The 7,631-nt window shown below is 34.3% G+C and overlaps 1 pseudogene; it reads left to right on the forward strand.

Annotated features, from left to right (window-relative positions):
- The first annotated feature begins 270 nt into the window (after positions 1-270).
- LOC106144302 lies at positions 271-675 on the forward strand (annotated as a pseudogene).
- Positions 676-7,631: the final 6,956 nt, after the last annotated feature.

The raw sequence follows: 7,631 nt of genomic DNA on the forward strand, positions 1-7,631 counted from the left end.
TTTCCTTCCTATTTCTTTCATTACTTTTCTGCCTTCCTGTTTCTGCTCTTTTCAGTTTGCTTGTTGTTAAACAAATTGAATTTCCTTTGTGTTTTCTTTTTTTTTAATTTAAATACACTTTATTTTTAGACAACCTACATGACATTTTTTTTAAAAAAAAAAAAAAGGAAAAAAGAAAAAAACAATGTCTCCACTCCAGATAAATTATGGTCAAAATAAGAGCTCAAGGTGACATCAGCCCCATTTGTCCTAAGTCCTGGTGTTGTATGGATGGGAAGCAACATCAATGACTTGCTCATTGGTAGGAATGCTTCCGCTGAAGGCCCAGAGGGCGAAGGTACCAAAAGCACAGTAGTCACTGGTGTTGACATTGTCATGAACCACCACTTATAAAAAACCAGCTTCACAAAAGAGGCCTACAAAAAGTACATCAAAGATTACATGAAATCACTCAAAGGCAAACTTGAAGAACAGAAACCAGAAAGAGTAAAGCCTTTTATGACTAGGGCTGAAGAGCAAATTAAGCACATCCTTGCTAATTTCAATAACTACCAGTTTTTTATTGGTGAGAACATGAATCCAGATGGCATGGTTGCTCTCCTGGACTGCCATGAAGATGGCGTGACTCCATACATGATTTTCTTCAAGGATGGCTTAGAGATGGAGAAATGTTAACAATTTGGATCTATCACCTGTCTCCTTTGTGTTTTCTTGAATTTTAAATATGAACATAAAAAGACAAGATTTATTTCTTTAGTAGGATAAAATCATCATCCTTTGCAATATCCAAATAACATAAAATATCTTGGGGTAACACTAACCAATTAAGTGAAAGTCTTATTTGACAAGAATTTTAAGCCTTTGTAGAAAGAAATTAAAGAAGATACCAGAAAATGGAAAGAAATCCCATGCTCTTGGATAGATAGGATCAACATAATAAGAATGGTATTCCTACCAAAAGCAATCCAAAGATGAATGCAATCCCTGTCAATATCCCAACACAATTCTTCACAGACCTTGAAAGAACAATAATCAAAATCTTTTGGAAAAACAAAAAACCCAGAATAGCAAAACAATACTGTACAATAAAGAACTTCCATAGGCATCAACATCCCTGATATCAAGTTTTATTATAGAGCTACAGCAATGTAAACAGCTTGGTATTGGAATAAAAACAGACAGGTTAACCATTGGAATCATATCAAAGACCCGGATATCAATCCACACACCTATGAATGCCTGATTTTGACAAAGAAGATAAAATTATACAATTGAAAAAAAAGAAAGAATCTTCAACAAATGGTGCTCACATAACTTGAAATCAACATGTAGAGGAATGCAAATAAATCAATAACTAGCCCTGTGCATAAAACTCAAGAACAAATGGATTAAATACTTCAATATAAATTTGACATACTGAACCAGACAGAAGAGAAAGTGGAAAGTAGCCTTCAATGCAAGGGCACAAATAGACCACTTCCTAAATATAACACCAGTAGCACAGGCACTAGACACTGAAGGCAACAATAAATAAATAAATGGGACCTCATGAAGCTGAGAAACTTCTGTAAAGCAAAGGACACAGTCAATAAGACAAAAAGACAGCCTAATGAATGGGAAAAGATCTTCACCAACCTCATATCAGACAGAGAACTGATCTCCAAAATATATAAAGAATTCAAGAAATAGTACATCAAATTACCAAATAATAATTACCAATTAAAAATGGAGTACAAATCTAAATGGAAAATTCTCAACAGAAGAATCTCAAAGACACATAAGGAAGTGTTCAACATCCTTAGCTATCAGAGTAATACAAATCAAAATGATTCTGAGATAACATATTACCCCAGTCAGAATGGCTAAGATAAAAACATGATAGAAGATAAAAATGATGGAAGATAAGGAGTAAGGTGAACACTCCTACATTGCTGGTGGGAATAAAAACTTGTACAACCACTCTGGAAAACAGTATGACAGTTTCTCAGAAAGTTGAGAATCAACCTACCTCAGGACTCAGCAATAACAAACATGGACATATTCACAAAGGTTGCTCAATAATATTACAAGTACATTTGTTCAGCTATGTTCATAGCAGCATTATTTGTAACAGCCAGAACCTAGGGAAAAACTAAATTCCCTTCAACCAAAGAATTGATAAAGAAAAAGTGGTACATTTGCACAATGGAGTACTACTCTGAAGTAAAAACAAATGATATCTTTAAATTTGCATGAAAATGGTCAGTACTAAAAAAAATCTTGAGTGAAGTAACCCAGACCCAGAAGATCAAAATGGTAGGTACTCCCTCATAAATCAATGCTAACTCTAAAGCAAAGAATTTTGAACCTATAGTACATAACCCTATTAAAGCTAAGTAACAAGGTGAACCTTAAGGAAACATATATAGATCCATCTGGGAAGGGTAAATAGACAAGATCTCCTGACAAAATTGGAAGCATAGGAGTGTTGGAGAAGGGAGGGTGAATGAAAAGGAAAAGAGGAAAGGGGGTAGGGGGAAAACTCAAGGGAACAAGATAGTCTAGACGGGAGAAGGACAGACGCAGGGAGCAATAAAAGAGATATTTTGATTGAGGAAGTCATTATGGGGCTAGCAAGAAAACTGGCACTAGAGAAATTCCCAGGAATGCTCAAGGATTCCCAACTAAGACTCTAAGCAATAGTGGAGATGTTGCCAGAACTGAATTTGATCTGCAGTCATATTTATTGATGACTATCTTAAATGTCACCGTAGAATCTTCATCCAGCAACTGATGGAAACAGAGACAGAAACTCACAGTGGAACACTGCACTAAGCTCCCAAAATCCAGTCAAAGAGTGGGAGGACTGAAAATATTAGAAAATAGGAAAAGACCATGCTGGGGACACCCACTGAAACAGCTTATCTGAGCTAATGGGAGCTCACTAACTCCAGTTGGACAGAGAAAGAACCAGCATAGGACCAAACTAGACCCTCTGAATGTGGGTGACAATTGTATGGCTGGGTAGACTGCATGGCTACTAACAGTTGCACCAGGATTTATCCCTATTGCTTGTACTGGCTTTTTGAACCCATCTTTGGATGGATATCTTGGTTAGCCTAGATATAGTAGGGAGGGCCTTGGTCCTTCCTCAATATGCCTTACCATCTCTGAGGAGTGGATGGGAGGTGTGCTGGGAAGTAAGGTGGAGGAATCAGAGGGAGAAGTGGGATCTGCGATTGGTATGTGAATTGAAAAAAAAAAAAACAGATAGTTTGTTTTCTTTTTTTTTAAAAAAAAGAAAACTTAAAAAAAGAAAACACACATACAACTCCCCCAAATCAGTTTCTTTAGAAAGCACATGCCATTTTGTATCAAGATAGATAATTGATTTGTATAACAATCTCAGCTGCAGTGAAAGAAAAGGAGAGATTTGAACTTCTTTGGTTTCTGAAGTATTGCATGCCCCCTCTGTAACATGCTGCCTCACATTACAGGTTATCTTAACTCTTGAGGATCAAATTTTCCGGAAAACATGAAGCAACATCTGTGGTGAATTCCACTGAGATTTATTGAGTCAGATTTTCATTAAAATAGCAACTGAATTGACACAATAAAATGTTGCTTATCTTAATAAAGACCCTTGGAGCTTTGCAAATTTGCATTTAATAGTCTTTAGTGTCATTACAACATTAATAATCTCTGCGAAAGGAGTACTAATGAAAACTTTATACTTACTGTTTAATAGAGGTCTCATCAAATCCTTCTTTTTTCCATGCAACCTGGAGTTTAAACATATCGGAGAGAAAAGGAAGAAGCTAGTAAGCAAAATGTAGTCCAATTGGAGCTGTTTCTTCTCAATGAGTCTCTGTCTTCTCCTAGGATAGAAGCCTCTCCATTTTACATAAGGTATGAAAATACCATATATTTGCTTTCCCTACCCTTTAACATGTCTCATCAGCATCACTTTAAATCTAAACTACTTATGATTTCTTGAAGAGTGTGGGAAACAGAGGTTGAGTTTGGTATGTTGGAAAGTTAGGAATGAGTAAACAAAAAAAAAACTTAGTCAAATATCTTTCGTTGTTTGATCTGCTTTATTGTTTTTTTCTCTTTATACTCATTTTATTCAGCATTAATATATAGAATACTTTCTTACCATACTGTTTCAGGTGATGGAACATTTATGCTTTCAATAAGAACTTGCCTATTAAGACATCTATCAGTTTTCTTAAACTAACCTTGACTATATGAAAGTTAATATGAGCAATGTCAGTTTTCTCTTTGGTTCATTCATTGATACTTTGCTTATTAGTAGAATATAAATTATCACAATCCATAATTTTGTTTAATACATGAAACTTTAAAAATATTTGTAATTCAATAAATAATTAAAAGAAATGAGAAAATGTAACTGACATTATCCTTGATTTTCATAGTTTTGTTACTAATTCCATCTTGTAGAATGCTTTAGAATGAATAACACCAATGAAAACTGAGTTAGACAAAACAAATCAAGCCAATTAACTTTCTGTTTTGTACCCAAAGCAGAGTTGTTAAAGAAATTGTGGCATAGTTTATTTTTCGTAACAAACCGTAGGTTTAGGCTAATGTTTGAGCCTGTGGATGTGAGCTATATTTAAATTGTTGTTTCAAATTTTAGCCAAAAGTATTCAAGAAAAGAGTTGTGGCTTTTCTTGTTGAAGAGGATAAAGTATTAGTCCTGTCATTTACATTTCCTAGAGCTTAGAACCAGTCAGGGGGAACATAGGGTGAGTGTTTACAAGGAATATTGGATATGCTGAAAAAGATATAAGAAAGGCAAGAAGGATACATCCATGTTTTTCATTAATTTGTGTGATAACTGTGCTTCCAAAATTTCCCTGGGGTGAATTTTAAACCGCTAGCACTAACATGTCCTCTGAGATCAATGTTGATTTTTGTAATTCAAAGCTGTGCAGTGAAACACAGATAAGACTTTCTGTTGCATTTCTTCACTCTTTCAAAATGTCATTTCTTACAAATTGGCCAGAAGCATCTGTCAGTGAAACAGAAGAAATATTTTTACAATGAACTCACAGAAAATCATCCAGAGGAAAATATCACAAAATTGAACCAGAAAAGGGATTTTAAAATGGCTGGGAGAGATGTGCAAGAAAAATGTGGTGCAGTGAAGGATTTAAATATCTTCATGTTAAACGTGAATGTGAATAAGACGTATATTACTGGGTTGAGTCTTAAAGAGCAAGTACTAAGGCAGCTTTAAATTACTCTCAGAGACAACTGTGTATGGTATTTCACAAAGGAAAATGGAAAACAAATTAGCTTTTTAGGCGATGCCTTAGGGCTAGAACTGAAAATCAGAGTAGCAAGATTCTTTTCTAATAAAATTGCTAAAGTTACTTGTCAAAATAACTTTTCTAAAAAAAATAATTCTTTTAATATCTTCTCATTGGCTTCATACAGTTCATAGGTGTGATTAGTGCTCCATTTATATGGCTGTAATAAAATGCTTGATTTAATGCTTGTATGGAATTTAATTAACTCACTTCTTTAGAAAGGAAAATCTGCAGATTGGGAAATTTACTAATTTAGTCTATAGTAAGAGTTGTGCCCAGGATGACAAAGAAGAAACAGAAACAGCTCTGTGTAGCACAAAAACTAAAGGCCTGAGATGTTCTTGCTTTATGACTCAACTGAAGAAAAACGGGAGGCAGAGGCAGGCGGATCTCTGTGAGTTCGAGGCCAGCCTGGTCTACAAAGGAAATTCCAGGACAGGCTCCAAAGCTACAGAGAAACCCTGTCTCAAAAAACCAAAAAAAAAAAAAAAATCATTATCAGTGTGTTTAGGGAAACATTCTAAGCATAAGAAGTTAACCCTTTCCTGTGCTGAAAGATTGATTCACCCCTTACTAAACCCAAAATGAGGACAAATACATAGAGTCATTAATAAACACACCCAAAATGTAGATAAAATATATCACAATTTATTAAATTAAATATAAATTAAATTTTTTCTTCTTATTGTACATTGATGAATGAGTGTATAAACACAAATAGTTGTAGTTTGCTTTAATGCTTATGTGAAAAAAAATCACACTCTTCCCTAACCAATTTAATAACAAGATTCCTCTCAGTGTTATTCTTTGGTGAGGTCTCACATCTGTTCCTTATCCTTGTCTGGTATAAATAGTAGAATTTTAGCAATAAATACCTGCTAACTCACTATAGTACAGTGGTCCGCAACGTGTGGGCTGTAACTCACACAGGGGCTGCATGTCGGGTTTTACATTACAATTCATAACAGTAGTTTTATTACTTTATAAAGCAGTAATGAAATATTTTGGGGTTTGGAGGTCATCACAACATGAGGTACTGTACTAAATGGTTGTAATACAGTGCTCGTAAGTTGATAACAACTGGTTTAGTATGAGTTCCTATATTAGACATTGACAGCCCTTAGTAGGTGATCAAGTTCCTTATCTATTTTTAATTTTATAGATTTTGCAACCTAAATTACTTAGTTCAGTAAACAACAACAGCAACCACAAAAACAAACAAACAGAAAAAAACCTCAGTTTTGATATCTCTTCTTAGGAATTTTTTACACAAGTTCTCTTCTTATTTCCTTGCTAATTATAAACCATGTTATCTCTATTGTATTATTACTTGTGATTTAGGTTTCTCTACTACTCTATCAGTGTTGATGCTGATGGGAGTAGTCTTAGTATGTATATCCTGAATATGTTCACAGTAATCTGTATGACTTGCTTAGGTTTGACACTATTATTATTTCTGTTGTTATATTGAAGACAGAGGATCTTCAAAATGTCTGCCTTTGCAGTTTAAGAATCACCATAAGCCAACAAATAGTGAAAAATTATAATTTTTCAGTCATAAGATAACTTACTACAATTCTGAAAGTGATTTCTGGATTTTTAGAAAGACATACTATAGAGACCATTTCAATATCCTAGATACTTACTGAAGCATTGTTGCTGCAACTGGTTCTTCTTGAGACTGAGAAGAACTAGCAACAGAAACATATTGTTCATAGATCAAAGGGGATGAATACAATATTTGGAACTAAATGGATAGTTATGTGATAACTTATAAATATTGCAATTTTTATGTGAAAATGTCCTAACACATATCTGCTTCCCTTCCTGCTGACCTGACTTCTGTTCACATATCTTTCTTTGTCTCTTGAAATAGGAACAAAGAGATACACAGAATCTTTATCAGGTAATGATGGTGAACTTTCCTGTTTTACTGCTTGCTCTCAATCTCAGAACAGAGTATCTCTGTAGTGCCTCCTTTTCTAGCAATCTCATATAAAAGGCAGGCTATCAAAATTAGTTTTTATCTTTATGTGCTGAAACTTCCTTTTGGTGGAAAATTTCCCCAAAGGCACCTTTTCTATTTTCCCAGTGTAAATGCTACATTTTCTATTTAATGTCACTAATATATTTAACAATTATAGATTTTGTATCGGCACTCACATTTTCTGTAAATTCAAACACATTCTCCCACCTTTTCATGCAAAATTGTGCTTTTCTACATTATTTGTTCAATACTTAGCTTCTCATTGCCAATGACAATTTAGATAAAGTCAATGAGAAAGAACCATGCTACAGACTATACTGTATTAA

The sequence above is a fragment of the Microtus ochrogaster genome, chromosome 2 (genome assembly GCF_000317375.1).
Source record: "Microtus ochrogaster isolate Prairie Vole_2 chromosome 2, MicOch1.0, whole genome shotgun sequence".
NCBI lineage: Eukaryota > Metazoa > Chordata > Mammalia > Rodentia > Cricetidae > Microtus > Microtus ochrogaster.